Source organism: Colossoma macropomum, unplaced genomic scaffold (genome assembly GCF_904425465.1).
Source record: "Colossoma macropomum unplaced genomic scaffold, Colossoma_macropomum, whole genome shotgun sequence".
Classification (NCBI taxonomy): Eukaryota; Metazoa; Chordata; class Actinopteri; order Characiformes; family Serrasalmidae; genus Colossoma; species Colossoma macropomum.
Genome location: NW_023494810.1, coordinates 12,182,053 through 12,195,085, shown reverse-complemented (window position 1 = coordinate 12,195,085; position 13,033 = coordinate 12,182,053).

Below are 13,033 nucleotides of genomic sequence, written 5' to 3'. Positions count from 1 at the left end.
GCTTAAATGGTTCTTTGCATGGTAAAAATAGTTCTTCAGATTGACAGAATGTGTTGGTTCTATATAGCACCAAAAAAGGTTCTTCTATTGTTACAAGCTTGATATCCTAACAATAGCAGAACCCCTTTTGGTGCTTTAGAACCATATACAACACATTCTCCACCAATCTGAAGAACCATTTCAACATGCAAAGAACCATTTAAGCATAAAATGGTTCTATATAAAACTTATGATTACAAACAGAAACATTGCTTTAACTAAAGAACCCTTTAAGAACCATCTTTTTTTAAGAGTGTAAGTTTCTTTAGAATGAAGCATTTTACATTAAACGACTCCGAATGACTTTGTTTACATCTTAATGATTTAATTATGCAGAAAGTTTGAAAAGTGGGTGGAGTTCTCCTTTAAAGGGGTAAGTGCAAGATACAAACTCCAAAGTGCTGTAACTGTTTGGGCAAAAGTACATTCAAGACTAATTCAGTTACACTAAAATCCCTGACATGTTCCAGCTATTCAGCTGAAAGAATAAAACGTATCACAATTGAAAATTTTTCAGAGTAACAAGTTGCTAGGTTTCCTAAGGAGGAACTAAATCAGGTAGTTATGTGTGGTAATTATAAAAGGTAAAACGACAGTACAGAGTACAAAGACATTACTTATATTGCTCTTTTCTGCTTCCTACTGCAAAACTTTGCATTTGCATTTTATAACATTTAAAAGAATACCTTTGACATTAGATTCACTTTTATTACATAGCAGATACACTGTGATAGTTCTACACCCTTCTCAATTGTTTTATTGGAGCAATACAGAATTTATAAAACTGTTTTTATGCGGTAGACAAAGATAGGTCTCTTTATTACTTACACTAAACTGTCTACAATAAGCTTACAGCACATTGTACTACATAAATAGATAAATTATACTTTTTTCAGCTTTTTTGTATAATTTAACCACTGAGATGTAAACAGAGTCATTCAGAGTGGTTTGGTATGAAATGGTTCAGATTTCTTTACAGTGGTGTTGATAGGAACCAGGGCTCACCATGACAACAACACAAATATAGACATTTTATTTACTATCAAGACCAAAAGTGAACCTACACGCATCTTCTGAATTTTATGTGTAACACTGATGATGGGAAAATAGTGGAAAATCTGAAAAAAATAAGTTCCTTTAGGAACTATTTAGCCTCCATGTATCCCTCCACCATGAAAGACTTTAACAAATAATTTTACACTTCAGCTCTGACATCAGGCAGTGTATTTATAATCATTTAATGTAATAACTTTTTGTGAGGGAGCTTTTAGAGGTGGACGTCTGGTTCCTATCACCACCACTGTGAACAATTCTGACTCTGTAAGTTTCTCTAGAACAGAGCATTTCACACCAAACAACTCTGAATGACTGTTTTCACAAATAAAGTATTTAATTATAAAGAAATTTTAAAAAATTAATTGAATTAGTCTTGAATGACACAGTCAACCCATGGTAAGAATTATTACTCTTTTTTAGTCATAGACAGTAACTACATTTTAAATACCCCATAAAAAAATTGATGCTCTCTAAGAAGGAAAATCTACCATCATTCTTTGGCATGCACTCTTAAAAAAGATCTTTAGTAAAGACAGTGGTTCTATGTAGAACCATGGACACTCAAAAAGCCATTTGCATGGTTAAATGGTTCTTTGCTTGGTCAAATAGTTGTTCAGATTGATAAAAAATGTGTTGTATATGGTTCTACATAGAACCTTTCTGAAAAGGGCTCTTCTATTATTACAAACTTGACATCATAACAACAGCAGAACCCTTTTTGGTGCTAGATAGAACTGTCTACAGCACATTCACCATCAATCTAAACAACCATTTTCATTTCACCATGCAGAGAAGCATTCAAGCATGCTAATGGTTCTTGGAAGGTTCTTGGTTCTTTATAGAGCCATTGTCTTTACTAAAGAACCCCTGAAAAACCATCTTTTTTAAGAGTGTAGGCATTATAGTTAACTTACTTAGACTGTCTTGGAACCATCCATCCATCCATCATCTAAACCGCTTATCCTTCTGGGTCGCGGTGGGGTGCTGAAGCCTATCCCAGCTGTCATTGGGCGGAAGGCAGGATACACCCTGGACAGGTCGCCAGTCCATCGCAGTGTCTTGGAACCTAATATACGTTACTGAAAATAATGGCCAAGAACTTTGAAGTTTGTAACAAACACCGAGTTTCCATCTAGAACTTTAAGCAGACTTTAGAAGAAAGACGTTCCACCCTTGTTCCAATTTCATACAGTATCAGATGCACTAAGACAGTTAATCACATCCACAGATGGTGCGTTAGTTTTGATTAAAATTCAAGGTGACAATACTTTTTCTAGAGAAATATCGTTTATCTTGCTTTATCTTTGTTTTACAAAACGCCACTTCTACCCGTTACCGACTGGTGACCGGTATGGTGACCATTGGAAGTGCTTAAAAGGAAAAAAAAAAGATAGATAGATTAGGAAGCTTAAAAGTTTGTCTCATCCTCACCAGATGTCTAAGCAAAGAAAAATATCCCTTTGTTGGAAACGAAAGCACTATGCTGTTGGATAAAGGAGGAGCCTTCTGACATTATATATAAATAATATATGTATATAATTTAAAAAAAAAGGGGTACAAAAGATCCTTTCTGGGCACTCTACCTTACCAACAATAAATTTTGCACTATGGGAATGGCAAGAGGAGTCATGTTATTGTCTGTATTTGTATTATACCTTTTACGAGCACAACAAGCTTGTACATGGATTGTAACAATGAGAGAAAAAAAGGAGAAAAAAAAAAGAAGTTGAGTTTATGGAGATGAGTTGCGTGGATAAACAGCGGCTGTTTGTCCAGTCCATCACATTTTTCATTACCATAATGCTTTCTTGATGTTCCTTTCTCGTCTTCTGAAGCGGAGGCCTGTCGTCGTTCCCCTTTCCCCCTAAAACCCACCAGCCCACCTTTCTTAACACCCAACAACAAGACTTTTTATCCTGCCTGGACGAGCTATCAGAGGAACTGGATTTAAGAGTGCAGGATGGTATAGGAATCCAAAGGTGATGCCCATTTTTCCTCCACAGACTGACTGACCCCAAATGAAAGGTTGAGCTTTCGGATAGGAATTGGCCGTGCTTTGAACAGGAAGGAAATGCACACACTGTCGCCAAAGTGGGGAAGATACGTACAGTAACGGAGCAGGGAACACGTTTCACAAATAGGTCACCTGTAGCTGACTGCACAGCAAAGTCAGAGTGAAATCTACCTCTAAAACCTTTGGAAGAAAATAGATCACAAGTTCCTGCTACAACACCTGCTAGATTTCAGCCTCGGAGCGGCTCTTTTAGTTACAATCCTGGCACTCCCACCATCTGGCAGCACACAATGCAGGAATTCAAACTGCTCATTACATCACTGTTCAGGACCAGCAGAGCAGATCTGCTGTAGCCCAATCAGAAAAAACATCACAAGATGAAGACATATACATTTTCTGAGTGAAACTAAGTTAACACATCCTCAACAATGAACATAAATATGACATTTTGGTGGAAATCCTAGTGCTTAAGCCCTTAAATGGCCGGGGCCCAAAGTTTTATTACACACTTCTATAACCTAAGAATAGCTCAGCCAGTTTGCATTGAAGCCCCTGTAGTAACTGAATAATCAGTATGTAATAAGCTTTGTAATAAGGGTTTTAAGGGGATAAAATATTGGAAAAAAATAAAACGTAAAATATATAATGTGCCATAACATTTGCACAGGCCACATTTCATGTTTTATTATTTTTCCAATATGTAACATTTGGCAAATGAGCAGTCATTGTGCATTAAAATTTGATCAGATGTGCTGAAAATCAATGTGTAATTTGACTGGGGTGCCCAAACGTTTGTAGACGACGGTATGTGAAATTAAAATTGCTAAAATGAGTGACAGAAAGTAAGAAATACTGTCCAAAAGGCTAACCTTTAATTTTTTCTTTATTTTCTCAAAATGTTAAAGTCAGCAAATAAACAGTAACTGTGCGTTAAAATGTGCACCCTCTGTACTGGATGTGTACTTAGTTTCACTTAGAAAATCACACAACTAAATGAAATGCAGGTTGGTTGGCAGCAGTAGGTGGCAGTATTCACACAATGTTCGCACTATGCCAAAAAATGCAAAGAAGAAGAAAAATGTAGTGCATATTGGGCCATTTGCTGCCAGATTTTAGGGTCAGCAGTTCAGTTCCCACAAATGGCAGATTGAAAAAAGCTTGAAGTGACCCAGCAAGGGGGCTTTTAAAGCAGCTGGATCAGGAAATAGATTGAATAACTGCATTGTGAGACTGGTTTATGATACACTATAACCAGGAAGGCCCTAAAGCTACTTAAGGTTATGGTCAAAATGCAAAAATACACATTCCTCCTTGTTTATCCTCTCATGCAATTTTAGGATTTTTACTGTTTTCTTGTTGTTCTTTGCTGAAATCGAGAGCTACTACAAAAGTGGCGAGTTACATTTATAAATAAATACCACAATATGTCGAGTATCACTGATGCCAACCCCTTTTCGCAAAGGGTACGGTATTCAATGCTTCCCCAAGTTTAATATTTATTAAATTTGTAAAGATTTGTACAAATTCCCAAAGGAAGTCAAACCATCATTGTATCAAAGTCCTGAGAAGATGAGGTTTCGTAGCATGGAGACTGATTTATGGAGAGAGATTAAAGAACATGCAGTGTCCTATATATCGCGTCAGGGCATGCTGTGATTTATATAAGTGACCAATTCTGATGTTTGAGTCTGTCCTGAGTAATTGACTGTAGTATTGAGCTGCAGCTGGTCAGGACATAGTTGACATATGTGCCGCCAGTTTGGAGGTGTTGATGTGCCTAAAAGAGAGAGAGCTACTGCTGAGGGGAGCAAAAAACACAAAAAAAGAAGATGAAATCTTTATGCATTATGCTTTGACGGAGTGTCGTCGTACATAGTTCTGTCAGCGGGTAATATCTTCATGTAAATAAACACTCACATGTTAAGATTCGACACTGTTTTCTGTGAACAGGCTCTCCGCTTCAAAGAATTACCTGCTGTTTTTCTTGCTGTTTCATCCACTTTTTATGTTGTGTAGATGAATTATACATTTGTAGTTTGGATTTTGTGTAAATGAATACTTGGTCATCATTTTTTTCGTCATTTTTTTGTTTGTTTGGTCTCTTTTTCTACAATAAATCATTTATTTAGCCTAAACAATGCATGGTGCCTTTTACTACAATGTCTTCTAAAATCAGTGTTGTCATGCTGATCTCAGGACGAGGGGATTTTGCCCTGCTGAAGGAGGGACACTGTTCTACATAGTACCAAATAAGGTCCTGTGAGCTATCTAGAACCAAATTAAATAAAAAAAAATAAATATTTGACAGGTCATCCATTATGGTGAAGAACCCATTAACCACACTGAGAATGACTTAAGCATTCAAACTGATCATTGAGGTGTTATGCACATTTAAAAAAGATGGTTCTTCAATGGTTCTGTAGTAAAGAAAATGGTTCTATATAGAACCATGGACACTCAAAGAACTGTTTGCATGATAAAAGGGTTCCTTGCATAATAAAAGGGTTCTTCACATTGATTAAGAGTGTGTTTTATATGGTTCCATATAAAACATTTATGAAAAGCTTTGAATAGTACAAAAAGGGTTCTTCTATTGTTACAGGTGTGACTTTTCAAAAAAGGTTCTATGTAGAACCATAAACAGCACATTCTCTATCAATCTGAAGAACTATTTAACAATGCAAAGAACGCTTTAATCTTGCAAAGGGTTCTTTGAGTGATCATTTTTTTTTACTAAAGAACCATATTTTTTAAGAGTGTGGTTCTACCTGTAACCACTGCCTACAAAAGAACCACATTTTTAAAGGGAGTATCACACTGTCAGGACAATTCAAACAACCACATTTTCATTTTTATGCCCGATCTGTCTAATTTTAAAGAACTCTACACTCTTAGAAATAAAGGTAGTAAACTGTCACTGGGGCAGTTCTCTCAAGGGTACATCTCAGTACCATTAGCCTGAGAACATAATTGTACCATAATCCATTAAAATGATATTTTCTAAGTTGTATTGACTCCACCCCCCCGTCTCGTCTCCAGGCTTTTTATTTTATTGTTCTGTTTTAAATCATTAGATTATGAAAAGATACTAATCTGTACTTTTCACCTGAAAAAACTTATTTAAGGTTCACAACTGGACCTTAAAACCACTGTTGTACCTTTGAGGGAACATTTACATTGTTTGTACCTTGATGTACGAAAAATGTACCTGCGCAGAACCTTTATTACTAACAGTGTAAGGACTTGGACGTGCATGTGTTTTAGTTATGATTGTGGAGAAGTAGAATGTCGAGCTGAAGTTTATTTATTTAGTGCTAACAGTTGTTGTCACAAAGCAGCTTTACCGAAAATCTGGGTCCAAGCCTCCTTGAGGCGAGCCAAGGACATCAGACAGAATGCTATCATCCACATTTCTCGGCCAAATCCACAGTTAGAGAAATGTATTTGCTATAAAACTGTAATAGATGTATCAATTATTTACTGTTTAAGGCTCAAATTAAGTCAAAACAATGTTAGCAGTCATTGCTAACAAGTGACAAATAATACTAACTGTGACAAAGTATAATAAATATTATACCTTTTTTTCTGAAATGTGTTGAAAACATGCACCAATCAGCCATAACATTAAAACCACCTCCTTATTTCTACCCTCACTGTCCATTTTATCAGCTCCACTGACCATATAGGAGCACTTGGAAGTTCTACAATTAGAGACTGTAGTTCATCTGTTTCTCTGCATACTTTGTTACTCTGTTCTTTAGTGGTCAGGACCCCCACAGAGCAGTTATTATTTGGGAGGTGGGTCATACTTAGCACTGCAGTGACACTGACCAGGTGGTGGTGTTTTAGTGTGTGTTGCGCTGGTGCGAGTGGATCAGACACAGCAGTGCTGCTGGAGTTTTTAAACACCTCAGTGTCGCTGCTGGACTGAGAGCCAAAAACATCCAGCCAACAGGAAATAAAGTGGACAGTGGATGGACACAGAGTTTAAAACTCAGAATTGCTGTGTCTGATCCACTCGCACCAGTGCAACACACACTAACACGTCACCACCACGTCAGTCTGTACTACAGTCTGAAAATTATGTTGTTGTCAAAAGAAAAACATGCATCTTTAAAGTAGTAACTTTACAGAAGATCATAAAAAACTTAACTTGTAATGCAAGTTATGATGTAGGAAATGATGTAGAAATCTGGAAAAATTGAGATATATGTTATTTTGGACAGCGACGATATGCAAAGGATTTTGGAGGGAATGTGTAGTTCAGTGAACTGCTAGTGAGCAACAAGTGAGATTATGTTGACTGTATAGACTTCATTTTGCCCTTTTTCAGAAAGAAGAGACCAAAGGCTGCTCAATTTCCATTGATTCTCACTTTCAACATTCACAAATTTGCAGGGTTAAAGTGAAATTAGCCACTAGTGGAAGCAAATTCCTATTTCATGTTTCCATGTCCTCTCCTATTAGAGTGAATTGTTTTTTCACCAGGCAAATTCAGCCTGACCTTTCTCAAAGCAGGGATGTCCGATCTTATCCGTGGTTTTCATTCACACAAAGAAGGAGCACACATGGTCAACTGTTTGAAGATTGAGACCAACTCAATACTTACGTAGAATCATTTGTGCTCCTGTTTGACTGGAATGAGAACGTGCAGCCACTCTGGCCCTTTGCGGGTAAAACTGGACATCCCTACCTTAAGGACTATTATGCAGTAACTACACAGAAAATATTTCCATAGCAAAGTCCTTCATGTCCACTAGATACTAAAGATGACTACCTTTTCTGTGAGAGTCCAGAAGGGCCTTCATGGTGCAGGCTGGAGAGCCATCCACCACAAAGGCTTGTGAAATGAAGGTGGCGAGTCTAGGGGCCTGGCCTCGTGCAGGGAAGCCAGGCACAAGCCTGAGGAGAGAGACATGAAAGAAGAGTAATGCTTGGAAGTGAGATGGAAGTTAATTCACACTGTTGAAATAGCATACAAATGAAATGAGGGCTGAGCTTTCCAAATGGAAGACAGAGGCTGAGGTCTCTACTTGACAGTCACATTCTCTCCCCAGGTCTATACTCTGACACCTCCCTAAAGTGGTGATCAGCTTAAGCTTTCTGTCTGCCCTCTCTATATGGATCTGGGCTGAGGTCTATACATTTATATTATACATTTATCCAGAGCGATTTAAAATTTGATCATTTTACACAGGCAGGCGAATGTACTGTTAGGAGTCTTGCCCAAGGACTCTTATTGGTATAGTGTAGGGTGCTTGCCCCAGGTGGGGGACTGAACCCCTATCTAGAGTGCAAAAGGCAGAAGGTAGGCAACATTATACTAACACATACAGCCTCAGTCCCATAAATCAGACTCTGACTGATGGAACTTCCTCCCCACAATGGACTCTGGGAAAGGGCGTCAGTCCAGTGGATGAGTGGACCAGGCAACTGAGGAAAAAGATCAATAAAAATAGCAGCAATAAGCCTACCCTTAATGGTCTATGGTCCATGGAACATATAGCCTCTCTGTGCGCTTGTCTTTTGGGGCAGCTGCAGCTTTCTCAATGTCTCCATCAATGTCCCAGAGGATGGGAGTGACCAGGCAGGTGAATAGTTCAATGGGTGTTGGTGCAGAGACTGTGGGATAGGATCATAGCCACAGGATAAGCCATTAGCTTTGGTGTTCTTGGAACCACTGGAACTGGTAAAAATGAAAACAAAAAAAAACAGTAATCCCACTTGTCATGTGGATAACGTGTTCAGCCCTTCTGATGTACTCAAGGTTGCAATCATGTGTGTACAGTACAAAATGGATAGAGCGCTCATTCAAGCCAGCACCACCACTCTTCCAGGGCCAGCTTGATAGCACAGCGTTCCTGGTTGCAAACGTCATCACTTTTCTCAGCCAAAGTGAGTTTTTGAAGAAAAGGACGAGTGTGTTTGAGTCTCCTTTGCCATTAAGAAAGCGTGACACCCACCTCAGATATGTCCATCTCAATAACAAGTGGCAGCAATGGATAAATATGGCTTAAGATGGGGTACTGCTAAACTGGTGTTTAGCAAAACACTTCTAGAAGTGTGGTTAAGGGGCCAGTGAGCATCCTACAGCAAGCACCACCTTCAGGGGACAGAATACCCTAACAAAGAGTGAATGATTAGATGGAACTGGCATTTTCCTACACAAACAACTTTCTTCACAAACAGCAAGCACTCCGGGAACCTAGCCAACACTGCCCCCACATGACTCCAGCTGATGCAAACCACAACAATCCTAAGAAGCCTGTCATGGAAGATCTCAATGGATAAGAAGATGAATGGGGCATTGGCCAGTCCATGTGTTATTACCAAGTATTCATGGTGGTCTTCAACTTGTCCTTCTTCGAGATACTAATGAAGTTGTTGAACCAGTTTGGTATAAGTGTGCACCCCACACAGTTTCAGTGCAGCAGGGGCTGAAGGCAATGAGTGGCCATACCTTACAGTGATGTTAAGTTCTTGGTAGTTAACACAATAAAAACATGAAGAGGCTAGCAAAGTTGACAGGTGAATAAAACCCTGCATGATAGCCTCATTCATCGATTCCTCCATAGCTGCTGTTTCTTTGGCTGACAGCAGAGAGAGTCAGGAATGAGGAGGAGTGAGTCTGTTCCTGGTGTTAGAGTTCCAGTGTAAACTTAATGAAGAAATGAAATCGAAAAGCTCTTCACCACCTAAGGTTTTGTCCATTCTTTCTGGGCCTCTGAGGAGCTCCCCCTGCCTCTGCCTCTGGAGAGCTTCTGCCTCACCAGCTGCTTCTGTATCACTACAAAAATACTCGACAAACCGATGTGTTGCCATTATACTCAGCTGGCCTTAATATCATTTTTAACAGGGATTTTCGGACCTGATTAAAGGGTTCTTTGCATCATGAAAGGGTTCTTCAGATGGATGGAGAATCTGCTGTAGATGGTTCTATATAGAAGCTTTTTGAAAAGGGTTCTTCTATTGTTACGATGTCAGGCTTGTTACAACAGAAGAACCCTTTTGGGTGCTATATAGAACCCTTTACATTTAATTTAATAAGGGTTCTTCGAATGTTCATGATGTTATACAGAACCATTTTCTTTACTAAAGAACCCTTGAAGAACCATCGTGCTTGGAATCACCATGTGCACATTTTCCCCCAATACTGTTATTTCCAGATAACAAAACAAATGACACTATATCTCCGATAACAATCAACTTCTGGTCCTACTACAATAGGAAACTCGTTAATTCCCCAGGCTAATTGGGGAAAGTGAAAGGCAGGGGCCCGATGACAGGATCCAGTGTTAGATGGCCTTTGTTTGAATCACGTATGGAGTGCAGCATGACCCAATTAGTGTCACCTGATAGGAGGGCCTCTCATCAATGTAATTTAGTGAATCTAAAGGACAAATGAGTCTGGAGCTCCTTACTAATGCAAATTAACAGAGGCCACCCACCTCTGGCCTGCAAACACTGACGTAAGGTTTGTAATCACTGCCAATAGGTAGGCATAATTTGCGCAGAAGGAGCTCAGAGGGGGCACGGCTGGGTGGGAGTGGACTTCACTTATTTTCACATTTTACGGCCCACTGAAAAAAGAAGACAACATTGGCCAGAGACCACATGGTTGACCAAAACAGCACAAAATTGGAAGTTTTTTGTCTTTGCCTGCCGCATCAGCTACTGGAAAAAACAACGACTATTTCTGCTTTTTCCATTTCTCCTACAGGCCTCTATCAGATTTGGAGGCTGGTAGCATTTTGTTTTCTTCACAAATGCACATTTAAAACCCTGACTTCAATGGCCAGCTCCACCTTCATACCACACACTTACAAATGATGGTTCTTCAAGGGTTCTTTAGTAAAGAAAGTGGTTCTATATAGAAGCATGAACAATCCTTTCCATGATTAAAGGGCATCATGAAAGTTCCAAAAGCTCCAAAGCTCCAAAGTTTCACTACCCTAACTCAGCAAAGGCGATGACGAACCACAATGCAGAGAAACACCAAGTGCACATTTTCCCCCAATACTGTTATTTTCAGGTAACAAAACAAATGACACAATATCTTTAAAAACGATCAACGTCTAGGCCTCCTGCAATAGGAAACTCTAATTCTCCAGGCTAATTGGGGAAAGTGAAAAATGGTAGATCATACATCTAGAACCATGAACATTCAAAGAACCTTTCACTGACTAAAGGGCTCTTTGCATTGTGAAAGTGTTCTTCAGACTGATGGAGAACGTGCTGTAGAAAAATATTAGGCACAGCTCCAAAAGTCAGTATGTACATTTACACAGTTGATCTAAGATTAAATAATACTTTTCCCTTATTTCCCTTTTCTTTTTTTATCCTCTTTCATAGTCACTCTGCATATGTAAAACAGCTCATCACAAAAGCAATTTCCAATATTTGAAACCATTTTTAATATAAAACAATATTTTGAAGGGGTTTAACTTAGGAGTTTGTATAAAACAGATCCATGTTTACTTTCTATATCATAAATGTTATACTACATTTAATGTAAATATGTATTTTATTTAAAAATATTCACTCATCTCAGAGATAATTTGTCAGAATAATGCCACATATCATTTTTATCACTGATTTTAAACAGTTGCACAAGGTCACCTGACCACCAACGGGTCTGCCAATTTACAAAATGCTACAGTTTTAACCAGAATGTCACTGGAGTCACAGTCACTGGTGTTACATTATATTCACATAACACAGTGACATGTGAAGTATGTTTGGAACTAAGCTTTCATTTTTGCATATATGATAATAGGAGATGTTAATGGACATATTAAGATTGTTTTGTTTGGGGATGAAAGAAATTGATTTTTTAAAATTGTATCCACCTGAATTCCCACTCTAAATGGATAATGACCCAAATGTGTACAACTGTACATATCATAGCTTGTACTTCACAACCTTTATTACTGTTATTAAAACTGTACACTGGAAATGGTGCAATACTGGTGCATATCAGTGTGTATATTTAGAGACTAATGTGTATAGATTTGTATATACTTTTTATTAATTTTTGTATTTAAGTACTACAAGGTGGCTTTGCACCTAAGATTTTCCTTTGCACCTGTGTAAATGTGATGTGGCAATAAATGTGATTTGATTAATTAATAAAGTAAAAAATGAAAACAGAAAAGGCTAAACTATGTCCTTTCTAACATGCAGAACTTTAAAATCCACATTAAATACAAAATGCAAGATGACTTTCACATATCACAGTTGTCATCTTTCACTTACGGTGAAGTATTGAGGAATGATTCTGAGATGAAAGATATGAATTAGGAAAAACTGGCACCACTTTAAAATAAAACTACCTTTATAAAGGGTTTATGAATGGTTTAAAACAAGTTTATTAACAGATATTATTTAGGTCATAAACACTTTCAAAATCGCTTATAAGCAGTTACAACACATGAACAAAAAGGTGAGCTGTGGTATCTGGTGAGTATGACTGTGAAGAAGCTGATAATTTAATGCTGACTGATGGAGAAGACAGGAAAATCAGTTCAAGATCAAAATCTGAGGTTTAACAGTATAAATGAATGTGGGTTCACTATTAGACAAACATCAGATCACTGTTGCCCTTCAGACTGGTTAAATGAGTTTATTAATAGTTATTAATTACATCATAAACACCTTATTATCATCAATAAGCGGTTATAACACAAACAAAAAGGGCTATTGATTGCCTAATAGTGAACCCACATTCATTTATACTGTTAAAGTTCAGATTTTGATGCTTACTGATCTTAATCCATCAGTCAGTATTAAACTGCCGGCTGCATCAAGCATTCATTCATCAGATGTATGAGCTCACCTTTTTATTAATGTTATAACTGCTTATAAATGATTTATAAAGTGTTTATGATCTAAGTAATAACCATTAATAAACACATTTTAAACCAT